The 15,432-nt window shown below is 46.3% G+C and overlaps 1 protein-coding gene across 1 annotated transcript in view; it reads left to right on the top strand.

Annotated features, from left to right (window-relative positions):
• PTP4A3 (protein tyrosine phosphatase 4A3) overlaps positions 1-15,432 on the top strand; it is a 124,595-nt gene that overhangs the window by 32,583 nt on the left and 76,580 nt on the right. Inside the window, exon 2 of the mRNA XM_070748367.1 lies at positions 9,880-10,003. The gene's annotated coding sequence lies outside the window, so the exon portion shown is untranslated. The remainder of the gene's footprint in view (positions 1-9,879; positions 10,004-15,432) is intronic.

Below are 15,432 nucleotides of genomic sequence, written 5' to 3'. Positions count from 1 at the left end.
TCGGCGCGAAGGCCTTCGCGCCCTTTTTAAATCTAGGCCTCTCGTGTTGGCCTCCTGCCAGCCGCGTAGGCCTCAGTCCACCGCGTGGATCCCGGAGCGGGCCTTGGGGGTCCCAGGCTAAATTCTCCACCGGCTAAGCCTCCAACCAGAGTGCCTTGGTTTACTTAATTATAAAGTTTAGGGAGGCTGGCCCCGCTGGATTTGGGGGCACGAACTCTGGGTTTGCCCAGATTGTCCTCAAGTTTCAGCAGCTTCGAGGCCTCGAAGCAGGATCCATTCCTCTTGGGAAGTCCTTGAAATTCTTCTCCTTATTATTCAGTTATTGGCTCAGCCTTGTCTTCTGTTAATTGTCAGACTATGGCTTCTTTTCCCAAGAGAGGCACTACCAAAGGTCCCAAAGAGGTTAGGCCTACTGGTAATTCTACTGAAGTTCCCCAGGCCTCTTCCTCCTCTTCCTCAGGCACCCATTCCTTAGCCAAGCCCATCAGGGCTGAGAAGAGAAGGGACCCAGCCCTACAAAAAATACATGATAAATCAGCCAAACTTTTTAAGGTGCAGGCCCAAGTGCATATCAATCCAACCCCCCCGGAGGCCTCTAACCTGCCTCTTTCTGGGGTTCCTGTGCTATCCCTGGATGAGCCAAACCTAAATCCACCCCAACCTAACCTATGGGGTTTAGGTCCAGAGGAGCCAGATATTACCGAGGATTCCTCCCAGCCAGAACCTGCTCAGGCCCTCAGGGATCCTCCGGCTTTTCCGGCTGATATTTCTTCCTTGCCACCGGAGTTTCAGTCTATCTTGACTATTCTGACTAACACCATTGACGCTAAACTCTCATCTTTCAATGTGCCTTCTCTGTCTCATCCCCCACCACGCTCCTCCCGTCCCGTGAGTTCTTCTCCTTCCTACAGAGCCCCAGCCATGGAGGTCTCTGACTCCTCTCAGGAAGAGGATGAGGACGTGGATGCAGAAGAGGATGATGACCCATTTCAGCGTCTGTCGGAAGATGAGGAATCTCAGATTAAGATTCCAGCCCCAGCTGCTATCTTTCCTTCGCAGCTTTTCAAATCTCTCCTGCTTAAAGCTAGAGTATCCACGGGGCTAGCCGGGCAAGAAAAACAGGCTACTTCTTCCTCAGACCCTCCGGAGGAAAATCTTCCTTATTTCATGGAAGAACAGGAAGACAATGAGGTAATTCCTATGCCCAAAGTTGTTTAAGGATGCCTTGCTCAAACAGTGGGACCACCCAACCGCTGGCTTTACTCCCACTCCCAAGGACAAGAAGCTCTACAAGCTCTCCTCCTCCTATGAGGAACTCCTAACATGTCCCAAGCCAGATGAACCAGTGAAGACACTCCACTCGACTGCTACCATACCGGGCGAAGCAGAGGAGGTCCTCCGGCCAGAGGACAAACGACTTGAGCAAATGCTCAAAAGGAGTCTCCTTGCAGACTCATGGGCCATTAAGAGTGCTGCAGCGGCATCCTTCCTTTCCAGAGCTATGCTCTTGTGGCTTCGTCAGCTCCAACCACACCTGCCTCCAGATGACTTACGGGGCCAACAGGATTTCAACAAAATCTTCGCAGCTCCCCGATATGTAGCAGATGCTTCCCTCCAATCTTCCAGATTTGCAGCCAGGTCAGTAGCAGCCTCCACAACGGCCAGAAGACTTCTCTGGCTCCGCCCTTGGCAGGCGGGAGTAAGACAGAAGTGGCAGTTAGCCATGGGTCCGCTGAAACGTAACCTCCTCTTCGGAGACCTTCTGGACCCTCTCCTTACGGAGACCACAGACAAGAAAAAGGTCTTGGGACCTACCACCAAGAAGGCCCCTAAACCGCAGCCCTTTCGGCGCACAGGGCGTCAACAGGATCAGGGCTTCGCATTTCAAAGGAATCCAGGTCAGTATTCCCCTCGGTTTCGATCCCAATCTAGAACCACCAGGGGCAGAGGTTCCCGTTATCAGAGAGGATCCTCTTCTACCAGGGCTTCCAAAAGAGCCAGATGGTAAGTTTTCCTCCTTTCCCATAGGCGGTCGCCTAGCCTGGTTCTCTTCCGCCTGGCACCGTTCTTGTAAGGACCCCTGGGTCATTGACACTGTGGAAAGGGGCCTAAGGTTAGAGTTCTTTTCACCTCCCCCTAACCGTTTTATTTCTTGTCCTTCTCCCAGTTCCACTCCATCTCGTATCCGAATGGAGGAGGCTATTTCTCATTTGTTGACTATTGGAGCTTTTCAACCGGTCCCCTCTCTCCAGAGAGGTTTAGGCTTCTATTCCATCCTCTTCATGGTCCCTAAGACCTCTGGAGGCTGGAGAGCCATCTTAGATCTAAAGAATTTGTACCGGTTCATAAAATATAGGAAATTCAAAATGCTTTCCTTATTTTCCATTTTAGCAGCTCTACATCAGGGAGACTTTATGGTGTCTCTGGATCTCACGGAGGCCTACCTCCATATTCCCATTGCCAAGGTCCATAGGAATTTTCTGCGCTTTGCCTTTCAAGGCAGGCATTTTCAGTATAGGGCTATGCCATTTGGGCTCTCCTCAGCGCCCAGAGTCTTCACTAAACTCTTGGGATCCTTGGCAGCTCATATCCGGGCCTCTCCCATTCATATTTTATGTTATTTAGATGACATTTTAATTCATGGAAATTCCAGAACTGGTGTGGCTGCAGACCTCTCTTTTACCATGTCGGTTCTACAGAATCATGGTTTCTCCATAAATCTTAAAAAGAGCCACCTTGATCCATCCACTTCCATTCTGCATCTGGGAACTATCATTAATTCTGAGATATCCCAGGTTTTCCTCTCCACTGAGAGAAAACGCAGCATTTTGGATCTCATTGCTCGCATCCTGCCCCAGCAATCTGCCTCCATTGCCACCCTATCTTCCCTTTTGGGTAAAATGGTGTCATGTATTGGTATTGTTCCCTGGGCCCGTCTTCACGCCAGGGAACTACAGTGGCTTCTATTACCCTTCCAGAGATCGGGCCACAGCAACTCGAATCGTCGCATCACCATCCCACCGACGGTTCGCAGATCCCTCAAGTGGTGGACTTCTCCAGCCCTAGACAAGGGATCTCCCTTCCGGTGCCCCGACCAGTTTGTAGTCACCACAGATGCCAGCCTCTCGGGCTGGGGAGCCCACGCCCAGGGTCTTTTAGCTCAGGGCACATGGTCACCGGAGGAGGCTTCCAGGCCCATCAATTGGCTAGAATTAAGAGCCGTGTCTCTAGCTCTAAAACAATTCCACTCTCACATCTCCAACCAACATGTGCTGATTCTCACCGACAATATAGTCACCAAAAGCCATATTTGCAGACAGGGAGGCACAAGATCCAAGGCCCTCATGAGGGAGGCCCCGAAGTTAGGCCTTTGGGCAGAGAAAAATCTCCAGTCGCTTCTAGCCGACCACATCTCGGGGAGCCTCAATGTCCAAGCGGACTGGCTCTCGCGAGCGACCTTAGATCCAGGCGAGTGGAATCTCCATCAGTCACTGTTCCACCAAATCTGCCTCAGGTTCGGCCATCCAGTGTTGGATCTATTTGCGACCAAAGCCAATGCCCAGCTCCCTCGCTTCATCTCCAGGTTCCCGTCTCCGGGAGCAGAGGCAATCAATGCTCTCAGGAGCCCTTGGCCTCCAGGTCTATTGTATGCCTTCCCTCCAATTCCAATTCTGCCAGACGTGATCAACAAAATCCTCCTGGAGAAGGCCCGAGTAATTCTGATTGCCCCTCACTGGCCTCGCAGGCCCTGGTTCGCGGACCTCCAACAACTGTCCGTCCAGGACCCCTGGCGACTCCCCGTTTCGGAGGATATGTTGCGACAGGGGGCCTCCTTCCACCCGGACCCAGAGTGGTTCCACCTCACCGCCTGGCTATTATCCGGAGGGACTTAGACCTGCGAGGGTATGACCCGGACACAGTGGAAATCATCCTGAAGTCTAGAAGAGGGTCTACCAACCGGATCTACGACCATTCTTGGTCCAAATTCCATCAGTGGTGCTCGCAGGAGGGTTTTTCAGCACCATCCGCCGACACCTGGCCGCCATTTCTCCCGTCTTGGCGGGGCCTTGCAGGCAGCCCCTCCGCTCTTTTCCAGAAATCCAAGAATTTCTAAGAGGAGTGGCCAACCTCAGGCCTTCTAAAATCCACAGATATCCTACCTGGGACTTGCCACGGGTTCTCCACTCTCTTACTCAGGCACCTTACGAACCCCTGAATTCTGCGTCCCTCAGGTACCTATCCTTTAAGGTAGCATTCCTGGTGGCGTTTACATCCGCCCGACGCATATCTGAGTTGGCAGCCCTTTCTATCAGACAGGACCTTTGCCAGTTTTCACCAGGACAAAGTGGTTCTGCGACTGGATCCCACCTTTCTACCAAAGGTTAGTTCCATGTTTCACAGATCTCAGGATATCATATTACCTTCCTTCTGCCTCCAACGAGAGCATCCCCTGGCAACTAGATGGCACACTCTGGATCTCACTAGAGCGCTAAAGGTTTATATCCAACGCACAAGATCCATCCGGAGATCTGAAGCACTCTTCATAGCCTACCATCCCAGATCCTTGGGATCCAGAGTGTCTTCTACAGTAATAGGTCGTTGGATCAGAGGGACCATCTCTAAGGCCTACGAGACAGCTTCCCTTTCCATTCCAAGGAATATTACAGCGCATTCCACCAGAAGTGCTGCCACATCTGCCGCTTGGGCGACTCAGGCTCCGTTGGAAGAAGTCTGCAAAGCAGCCACTTGGGCCTCGCCAAATTCCTTCATAAGGCACTACAAAATCGATTCGTACGCATCAGCGGACGCTGCCTTCGGCAGAAGAGTACTCCAATCCGTTATCTCTCACGATAGCAATGTACTCCCACCCTAGGGACCTATCTCTTGGGTATGTCCCATGTGACTGCTGGACCCACTCCTTCAGTACGGAGAATAGGCGTTGATTGCTTACCTGAACGCCTCTTCTCGTACGGTGAGTGGGTACAGCAGTCACTTCCCTCCCTATGTGTGGTCTTCTTTACCTTCTATTTTCTTATAACACATGAGAGTTGAACATTAAAGAGCTTCACTACTGAGCCTAGTCTACGGATTCGCGAATTCTGGGGAAGGGGCGGATCCAGCAGTCTTTTTTAATACTAGGCTCAGTTCCAACGGATTGGACAGGAGCAACCCATGTGACTGCTGTACCCACTCACCGTACGAGAAGAGGCGTTCAGGTAAGCAATCAACGCCTATTTTAAGGCCTTCTGGAAGGACAGTAGGTTTGGGACAGTACGAATCTCAGTAGGTAGTTAGTTCCAGAGAGCTGGTGCTGCCACAGAGAAGGCCCTCCCCTGCGGCCCCGCCAACTGACACTGCTTAGCCGACGGGACCCAGAGAAGGCCAGCCCTGTGGGGCCTTATCGGTCGCTAGGAGATTTATGGACTTATGACAGCTGTTAATGCCGTATAATTAACAAGAACAAATATTGTGTGAATACTACTAAGTCAGTTTATCAGTAGTCGTCAATTAAATATAGGTTTGAACAAATTGTGTGTGCGCTATGATTTCTCTGGTCCGTAGCTGGGGCAGAACACATCAATGTCAATACTTAACAACTGTGTGGCTAACTTAACAGCTGCAGTGATTCTGGCAAGGAATGGAGCAAAATTCCATTAACAAACGTAGAAACATAGAAGACTGACGGCAGAAAAAAATCTCATGATCCATCTAGTCTGCCCTTATACTATTTTCTGTATTTTATCTTAGGATGGATATATATTCATCCCAGGCATGTTTAAATTCAGTTAGTGTGGATTTACCTACTCTTTCAGTCAAATAATATTTTCTCACGTTGCTTCTGATCTTTCCCCCAACTAACTTCAGATTGTGCCCCCTTGTTCTTGTGTTCACTTTCCTATTAAAAACATTTCCCTCCTGAACCTTATTTAACCCTTTAACATATTTCAATGTTTCGATCATGTCCCCCCTTTCCCTTCTGTCCTCCAGACTACACAGATTGAGTTCATGAAGTCTTTCCTGATATGTTTTATGCTTAAGACCTTCCACCATTCTTGTAGCCCGTCTTTGGACCCGTTCAATTTTGTCAATATCTTTTTGTAGGTGAGGTCTCCAGAACTGAACACAGTACTCCAAATGTAGCCTCACCAGTAGCAGGATCACAATCTCCCTCTTCCTGTTTGTTATACCTCTAGCTATGCAGCCAAGCATCCTACTTGCTTTCCCTACCACCTGACTGCACTGTTCACCCATTTTGAGACTGTCAGAAATCACTACCCCATAATCCTTCTCTTCTGAAGTTTTTGCTAACACAGAACTGCCAGTGCAATACTCAGATTGAGGATTCCTTTTCCCCAAGTGCATTATTTTACATTTGGAAATATTAAACTGCAGTTTCCATTGCTTTGACCACTTATCTAGTAAAGCTAAATCATTTACAATATTACAGACCCCTATTTTATCTTAGGATGGATATACGTTTATCCCAGGCATGTTTAAATTCAGTTCCTGTGGATTTACCAACCACGTCTGCTGGAAGTTTGTTCTAAGCATCTACTACCCTTTCAGTAAAATAATATTTTCTCACGTTGCTTCTGATCTTTCCCCCAACTAACCTTAAGCAAAAAAATCTTCTGAAGAACAAATATCTCACTTAGCATCAGAAATATCGGGTTGAATTGTGCTCATCAGTTCAGAGCTCTCTGTATTTCCGTTGATATATAACCCTAACCCATTGATTCAAAAACCCAAGTTTTGTCCCAGAAAAATTAGCGGAGTTAAATCTTGGCTTTCAGGAACAACAAAAAGGAACCCAGGTGGCTGCAGAGATTAAATCTTCCCTTTTTTAATCGGCTTCCTCTGTTGATTAAATTAAAAGGCGCTTCATTAAATAGCAGATTTGTGCAAAAAGTTGTTGAGCTGCCAAGTAACTTTGCCCCGGACCCATTAACAAATCATGAGGGAGGATTCTTGCTCTGTTTGGCATCCTGTTTCCGGTTGGAAGGCTAAAAATAATAATAAAATAATAATGAGCGATACTTCCCTGGAAAAAAATTATTTTTAAAATCCAGAAGCGATCAGATTTTAGGGTAGCATCTCTACCTGTCCTAGACCTGAATATTATTATTGTGTCAGAAGGAAAATCCAGATGGGTTAGGACACTGGAAATAAAATTAGGTCCCACAGAGTGGGCCTTCTCCGGGTCCCGTCAACTAAACAATGTCGGTTGGCGGGCCCCAGGGGAAGAGCCTTCTCTGTGGCGGCCCCGACTCTCTGGAACCAGCTCCCCCCAGATATTAGAACTGCCCCTGCCCTCCTTGCCTTTCGTAAACTTCTCAAAACCCACCTTTGTCGTCATGCATGGGGGAACTGAGATATTTCCCCCGGGCCTATATAATTTATGTATGGTATGCTTGTATGTATGTCTTTTTAATAATGGGTTTTTTAAATATTTTAAATTGTAAATTATTAGATTTGCCATGAACTGTTTTATTGTATTGTGAGCCGCCCCAAGTCTACGGAGAGGGGCGGCATACAAATCTAAGAAAGAAAGAAAGAAAGAAAGAAAGAAAGAAAGAAAGAAAGAGACTGGAGGTTGATTGGAAAGAAGGCCCATTTATTGATGAAGCAGAAGCAACGGGATATGTAGTTCTGGGGCAGCTGACCAACTGGTTTGGTTTCACAGGGGCTTTTTACACAATTTTTATAGCATTATGTAATGCCTTGTGTGTTTTTATCATTTGATTGAGTTTTACTTGTTTCACAAAGGCTCTTAATGATCACTTCCTTAGTCTTAATCCTGTGGGACGTGTGTAATTGATTTTATTCTGTTATCGGTTATTTCCAGCCTGTCTTTTTTCCTTTTTTAATGGACAGTGATAATCTCCACTTTTCTCAAAAAAGTTCCATCTTTTATCCCATCACCCTGGAGCTGAAGTTCTTTTGTCTTGGAAATAGACTGGTCCCAGGGGTAGGCAAAGCTGGCTCTTCTATATGACTGGTGAACTTCAACTCCCAGAATTCCTGAGCCAATCATGCTAGCTCAGGAATTCTGGGAGTTGAAGTCCATATGTCATAGAACAGCCATCTTTGCTTGTTCCGGGGGTGGCCCAATCTGAGGAGAAATTTCCTGACAGAACAATAGAATAGAATAGAATAGAATTTTGAATTTATAGGCCGCCCTTCTCCTAGCATACTCAGGACGGCTTACAAGAATAACATGTTAACAAAGATTAAAATACTACAATGCATAAGTTAAAAAGAAGTAAAAAGTAAAACCTAGTGTAAATGACATTCAGTCATCCCTCATTCATGCTACTAGCTGGAGCAAAAGCTATCACTCACAACCCCAGGCCTATCAGCATTAGTGTGTTTTTAACGCCTTTTGGAAGGTGAGGAGAGTAGGGACAGTACAAGTCTCTGAGGGGAGTTGATTCCAGAGGACCGGGGCCACAACAGAGAAGGAAGAGAATGAGAGAAACAAAGGGAGCGTGATAGAAAAAGGAGGGAAAGAGAAACAGAAAGAGGGAGGGGAAAAGAGAGGGAGGGAAAGAGAGAGGGAGAGGAAGAGAAAAGGGGAGGAAGTAATGATATTACAAAGTTTTTCTTTTTTATTGTTGGTATTGTAATACTTCAAAAGCAGAAAATAAATGAAGGGACACAAAAGTGCACTTATCACATTTTTTATCACAATTAGCTGAACTCTGCCTTGTTTGTTGTTCTTTTAGGTAGTAAAACCACCTTATTCAGGTTAAATTGCCGTGTTGGCACTTTGTGATAAATAAGTGGGGGTTTGGGGTTGCAGTTTGGGGGAGTCGGTCTCTAAAAGTTTCGCCATCTCTGGTATAGGGTTTCCTACTTGCATAGGGGGACCTCCAAGGTCCCTTCCAACTGTTATTCTAATTGAATCAATCTTAATGGGCACAGAAATATCTCATAGCGACTATTAAGTAAGGCTGAGTCTTTAAGAGCATGTTTCTCCCTTATGGAAAAATATAATATTTTTTTTAAAAAAAATAATATTTCCCAAAATATTTGATTCTTCAAGGAAGTGAGGAAGCATCCCACAATTGCATTGCATGATCACTTTATGTTCCAGGATTCAATCTGGATTAGTTAGTTGGGGGAAAGATTAGAAGTAAGGTGAGAAAATATTATTTTACTGAAAGAGTAGTAGATCCTTGGAACAAACTTCCAGCAGACGTGGTTGGTAAATGCACAGTCACTGAATTTAAACATGCTTGGGATAAATATAGATCCATCCTAAGATAAATTACAGGAAATAGTATAAGGGCAGACTAAATGGACGCCAATCTTCTATATTTCTATGTTTCTAGTCTTGGGATCAGAAGTTTTGTCTTTTGTCCTTTAAGTACAGTGGTACCTCTACTTATGAACTTAATTCGTTCCGTGAACAGGTTCTTAAGTAAAAAAGTTTGAAAGAAGAAGCAATTTTTCCCCATAGGAATCAATATAAAAGCAAATAATGTGTGCGATTGGGGAAACTACATGGAGGGTGGACGCCCTGTTTCCTCCCAGGAGATTCCTAGAGAGGCCCCCCGGAGGCTTCTCCCTGCCTTTTCCGGTTATAGTTTCAGAGGCTCAGGTTTGTAAGTGGAAAATGGTTCTTGAGAAAAGGGGAAAAAATCATGAACACCCAGTTCTTATCTAGAAAAGTTTGTAAGTAGAGGCGTTCTTAGGTAGAGGTAGCACTGTACAATGATAATGGAGCTTTCCCATTTATGGTGGGAAAACAATCCCAAGTAACTTTTTTTCAAAGCCATCATTGAGTCCGAACAGTCACTGAACAGGTTCTAAGTTTGAGGATTGAGCTGTTTTTAAAATTTGGTAGAATTTCAACCTGTCTCTTTCCCTTTCCAGGTGTGACTGGCGTATTGTGACTTGGGAAAGGTGCCAAGGATGAAAACCCAAGAACGGAGATGAAATTATTTGGCACAGCATTGGGCTATATCGGGCACAGTTCTGGAAATCTGTTCTAATTTTGGTAAGTCACCCAGTGCTGAAGGATGATTGAAGGATCAGCAGAAATTGAATAGAATGGTGGTTGGGCCAGCAGAGATGGCTGCAGATAAATGCAATATGTAAATATCTGAATGAAAGAGAAAACAAAAAAGCACTACTGAGGGAAGAAACAGTTGGAGAAAATATTAAGGGGAAAAAGCGAAGGCACTAAGGCACAGGCAAGTAATACACACTGCTCAAAAAAATAAAAAGAACACTCCAAGGACACACCCTAGATCTGAATGAATGAAATATTCTCATTGAATACTTTGTTCTGTACAAAGTTGAATGTGAAATTGACTGTCAATCAGTGTTGCTTCCTAAGTGGACAGTTTGCACAGAAGTTTGATTTACTTGAAGTTATATTGTGCTGTTTAAGTGCTCCCTTTATTTTTTTGAGCAGTATATATAAGATTGTTAACGCAGGTAGATGGGTGTGTGATACAGGGATTAACTAGATGGTGGCAAAGCAAATTACAAATAGATATACAAGAGATGAAGAATATAGTGGAGGATGTAAGGAAAATTAAGAATACAAGGATTAGAGAAATGAGGAGGAAAATTTAACATAAGTGGTTTCAAACAATTTGCCATTTTCAGCAGAATGTTAAGAGTGCCTGTTGGCATGGGTGCCAAGATAGAGGGGTGTTTATTCATACGTTTTGGGAATGTCTAATAGTGCAAAGGTTCTGGAAACAGGTGCAAGAGGAAACTAATAGGATGTTAAATATACTGCTCAAAAAAATAAATAAAGGGAACACTCAAATAACACATCCTAGATCTGAATGAATGAAATATTCTCATTGAATGTTTTTGTTCTGTACAAAGTTGAATGTGCACAACAGCAGGTGAAATTGATTGTCAGTCAGTGTTGCTTTCTAAGTGGATAGTTTGATTTCACAGAAGTTTGATTTACTTGGAGTTATATTGTGTTGTTTAAGTATTCCGTTTATTTTTTTGAGCAGTGTATAAGCTGGACAATTCAAAGGAAATGGTAGTATTAGTAAAGAGAAATGAAATGGGAGAATTTAGAGAAATTAAAGAAGCAGCTATAGAAAGTGCCAAAGCGGTAATAGTTTTAGCTTGGAAGGATGCAACAAAATGGACAATACAAAATTGGTACCGGTACTTGGTGGAACACATTCAGTTTGAAATTATGGATATAAAAATGAATATGATTAATGAAAATAAATTGTGAGAACTGATGGGACGATGGAATAGGGTGAGAGGTTATATATTTGGTAGAATTCGGGACCAAGCTACAAAGAATAAATTGTAATTACTTTATAATATGTAAACAGACATATTGATCTTAGTTCAAAAGGCATAAAGCATACCCTCATTTTGGTGGTGGGGATTGAATGTTTTTTGCTGGTGGGTGCACAGATCACTGAGCACTGTGTTATATGTTGTGTGCATGTTGTAATCATTACAAAAATCAATACAAAATTATTATTTTAAAAAAGGATGATGGGTTTGCTGGGTTGGATTGTCGCAATCCATGGGGAGCCCTGTGAGAGAGCGGCTTTATTTGTGAACCCAGCCCAGGCTTCTTAACGCTGGAGAAGTTTTTCAATTTCCATCCGTCGTTTAATTGATCCGTCCCTGGTAGTTTTGGATGGATCTGGGATTTTGCCGGTATTAAAAGTGTGGAGAGCGGATTTTGGTGTCCCTTGGCAATTTACGAAAATGGAAAGAGTGAGTTTCGGCTGAATGGATGAAATGTTAGCCAGTTTGTGGGAGAAAGGAAAGGACACCACAAGGAGAGGCAGGAAGATGCAGGAACTGGATATCTCTATTTTTTTTTAATTATTATTATTATTATTATTATTATTATTATTATTATTATTTAGATTTGTATGCCGCCCCTCTCCGTAGACTCAGGGCGGCTCACAACACAATAAAAACAATTTCTGACAAATCTAATAATTTACAATTTTAAATTTAAAATAGTTAAAAAACCCATTTTTAAGCAGACATATCTACAAACATACCATACATAAATTATATAGGCTTGGGGGAGATATCTCAGTTCCCCCATGCCTGACGACAAAGGTGGGTTTTAAGGAGTTTGCGAAAGGCAAGGAGGGTAGGGGCAGTTCTAATCTCTGGGGGGAGCTGGTTCCAGAGAGTCGGGGCCGCCACAGAGAAGGCTCTTCCCCTGTGGCCTGCCAACCGACATTGTTTAGTTGACGGGACCCGGAGAAGGCCCACTCTGTGGGACCTAATCGGTCGCTGGGATTCGTGCAGCAGAAGGCGGAGATATTCTGGTCCGATGCCATGAAGGGCTTTATAGGTCATAACCAACACTTTGAATTGTGACCGGAAATTGATCGGCAACCAATGTAGACTGCGGAGTGTAACATGGGCATACCTAGGGTAGCCAATGACTGCTCTCGCAGCTGCATTCTGCACGATCTGAAGTTTCCGAACACTTTTCAAAGGTAGCCCCATGTAGAGAACGTTACAGTAGTCGAACCTCGAGGTGATGAGGGCATGAGTGACTGTGAGCAGTGAGTCCCGGTCCAAATAGGGCCGCAACTGGTGCACCAGGCGAACCTGGGCAAACGGCCCCCTCGCCACAGCTGAAAGATGGTTCTCTAATGTGAGCTGTGGATCGAGGAGGACACCCAAGTTGTGAACCCTCTCTGATGGGGTCAATGATTCTCCCCCCAGGGTAATGGACGGACAGATGGAATTGTCCTTGGGAGGCAAAACCCACAGCCACTCCGTCTTATCCGGATTGAGCTTAAGTCTGTTGACACCCATCCAGGCCTCAACAGCCTCCAGGCACCGGCACATCACTTCCACTGCTTTGTTAATATAAAGAAGGCCTAGGGGAGACAAGATAGCAGTGTTCCAGTATCTCAGGGGTTGCCACAAAGAAGAGGGAAAGAGTCAAGCTATTCTCCAAAGCACCTAAGGGCAGGACAAGAAGCAATACAAGGAAACTAATCAAGGACAGAAGCAAGTTAGAACTAAGGAGAAATTTCCTGACAGTTAGAACAATTAACTCATGGAACAGCTTGCCTCCAGAAGTTTTAGGTGCTCCAACATTGGAGACTTTTAAGAAGAGATTGGATAACCATTTGTCCAAAGAGTTGTAGAGTTTACTGCTTGAGCAGGGGGTTGGACTAAAAGACCCTCAAGGTCCCATCCAAATAATATATGATACGATAGGACTACAGTGATCCCCCGTTTATTGCGTCCCCAACCATTGCGAACAGGGTACTTCGCGATTTTTCAACCCGGAAGTCAAAATACCATCTACGCATGCGTGCGTTTTTTCTATGGGCACGCATGCGTAGATGGCAACCGGGAGATCAGCTGCTGGGTGGCTTTCCTGGGTCTTCCCCCTCTTGCTGGCGTCAGTGAGGAGTTTCCCCACCGCCCACGCAAACTCCTCGCTGCCGCCCGCCCTTCGCCCGCCCACGCCGTTCATTCTCGCCGCTTTCGAGCTGAGTCCTGAAGCGAATTCGCTCCCGGACTCAGCTCGAAAGCGCCGAGAGACAGCGCCAAGGAACGGCCTGTCCACGCTGTCTCTCGGCGCTTTCGAGCTGAGTCCGGGAGCGAATTCGCTCCCGGACTCAGCTCGAAAGCGCCGAGAGACAGCGCCAAGGAACGGCCTGTCCACGCTGTCTCTCGGCGCTTTCGAGCTGAGTCCGGGAGCGAATTCGCTCCCGGACTCAGCTCGAAAGCGCCGAGAGACAGCGCCAAGGAACGGCCTGTCCACGCTGTCTCTCGGCGCTTTCGAGCTGAGTCCGGGAGCGAATTCGCTCCCGGACTCAGCTCGAAAGCGCCGAGAGACAGCGCCAAGGAACGGCCTGTCCACGCTGTCTCTCGGCGCTTTCGAGCTGAGTCCGGGAGCGAATTCGCTCCCGGACTCAGCTCGAAAGCGCCGAGAGCCAGCGCCCCCCGGACCCCCAACCCGGGTTTGGGGGGCTGCTAGGAAGCCCCCCATGCCGGCGGCAAACAGCCGCGCCGCCCCCAATCTTCGGCTCCTCGCTAGCGCTGTGGGAGTAAAAACACCATCTGCACATGCGCAGATGGTGTTTTTACTTCCGCAGCGCTACTTCGCGAAAACCCGCTCGCAACAAGCGGGGGATCACTGTACTAGAATCTCTAGCTCCTTACGCGGGAAAAGTTGGCATTTCCCAACTTTAGGGTCATTTTTCACACTTGCAAGCGTTGTAGCATCCCCATGCTCACGTGATCAAAATATTTGGCAACTGACTCATAATTATGATGCTTGCAGTGTCCTGGGGGTTCTGGGATGCCCCATTGTGACTTTCTGACCAGCGAAGTCAACAGGGAAATCAAATTCATTTAACAACCACGTTGTCAAATGAATACAGTGGTACCTCTACCTATGAACGCCTCTATTTTTCTAGATAAGAACCGGGTGTTCCAAGATTTTTTTGCCTCTTCTCAAGAATCATTTTCCACTTACAAACCCAAGCCTCTGAAACTGTAACAGGAAAAGGCAGGGAGAAGCCTCCGTGGGGCCTCCCTAGGAATCTCCTGGGAGGAAACAGCCGTAAAAGGCAGGGAAAAGCCTCCATGGGGTCTCTCTAGGAATCGCCTGGGAGGAAACAGGGCCTCCACCCTCCCTGTGGTTTCCCCAATTGCACACATTATTTGCTTTTACATTGATTCCTATGGGAAAAATTGCTTCTTCTTACAAACGTTTCTACTTAAAAACCTGGTCACGGAACAAATGAACTTCGTAAGTAGAGGTACCACGGTACAGTGATTTGTTTCCAAAGTTCTGGTAGGCCCGTTTTTCGCCATCCACAGGCTCCGGAGGCTTTCCTAAAGCCTGGGGAGGGTGAAAAATGACCCAATGGGCCTACAGGAAGTCCAGAGGCTTCAGGGAGGTCTGCCTGGGTGAGCAGGGGTGGCAGCGTGAGGTGGGGGGGGCGTTGTGCGTGCATGTGTATGCGGGAGAGCATTGCATTATGGGTGTGGGTGTGTGAGCAGGAGCCCTTCTGGCACCCGAGCAAAAACAAGAGTTGCCATCGCTGCTCTAGGCTTTAATTACATTATTTTACTTTCATAGAGGTGGCTAACTCTCAAGATACTACAGTGATACCTCTACTTGCGAACTTAATTTGTTCCGTGACCAGGTTCTTAAGTAGAAACGTTTGTAAGAAGAAGAAATTTTTCCCACAGGAATCAATGTGTAAAAGCAAATAAAGCTTGCATTTGGGGAAACCACAGGGAGGGTGGAGGCCCTGTTTCCTCCCAGTAGATTCCTAGAGAGACCCCACCGAGGCTTCTCCCCACTTTTTCCGGCCCTGTTTCCTCCCAGGAGATTTCTAGAGAGGCCCCATGGAACTTCTCCCTTCCTTTTCTGGCTTTGTTTCCTCCCAGGAGATTCCTAGAGAGGCCCCACGGAGGCTTCTCCCCGCC

This window comes from Erythrolamprus reginae, chromosome 3 (genome assembly GCF_031021105.1).
Source record: "Erythrolamprus reginae isolate rEryReg1 chromosome 3, rEryReg1.hap1, whole genome shotgun sequence".
NCBI classification, from domain to species: domain Eukaryota; kingdom Metazoa; phylum Chordata; class Lepidosauria; order Squamata; family Dipsadidae; genus Erythrolamprus; species Erythrolamprus reginae.
The sequence above is the reverse complement of the archived record's forward strand: the minus strand, read 5'-3'. Positions and strand labels throughout refer to the sequence as shown.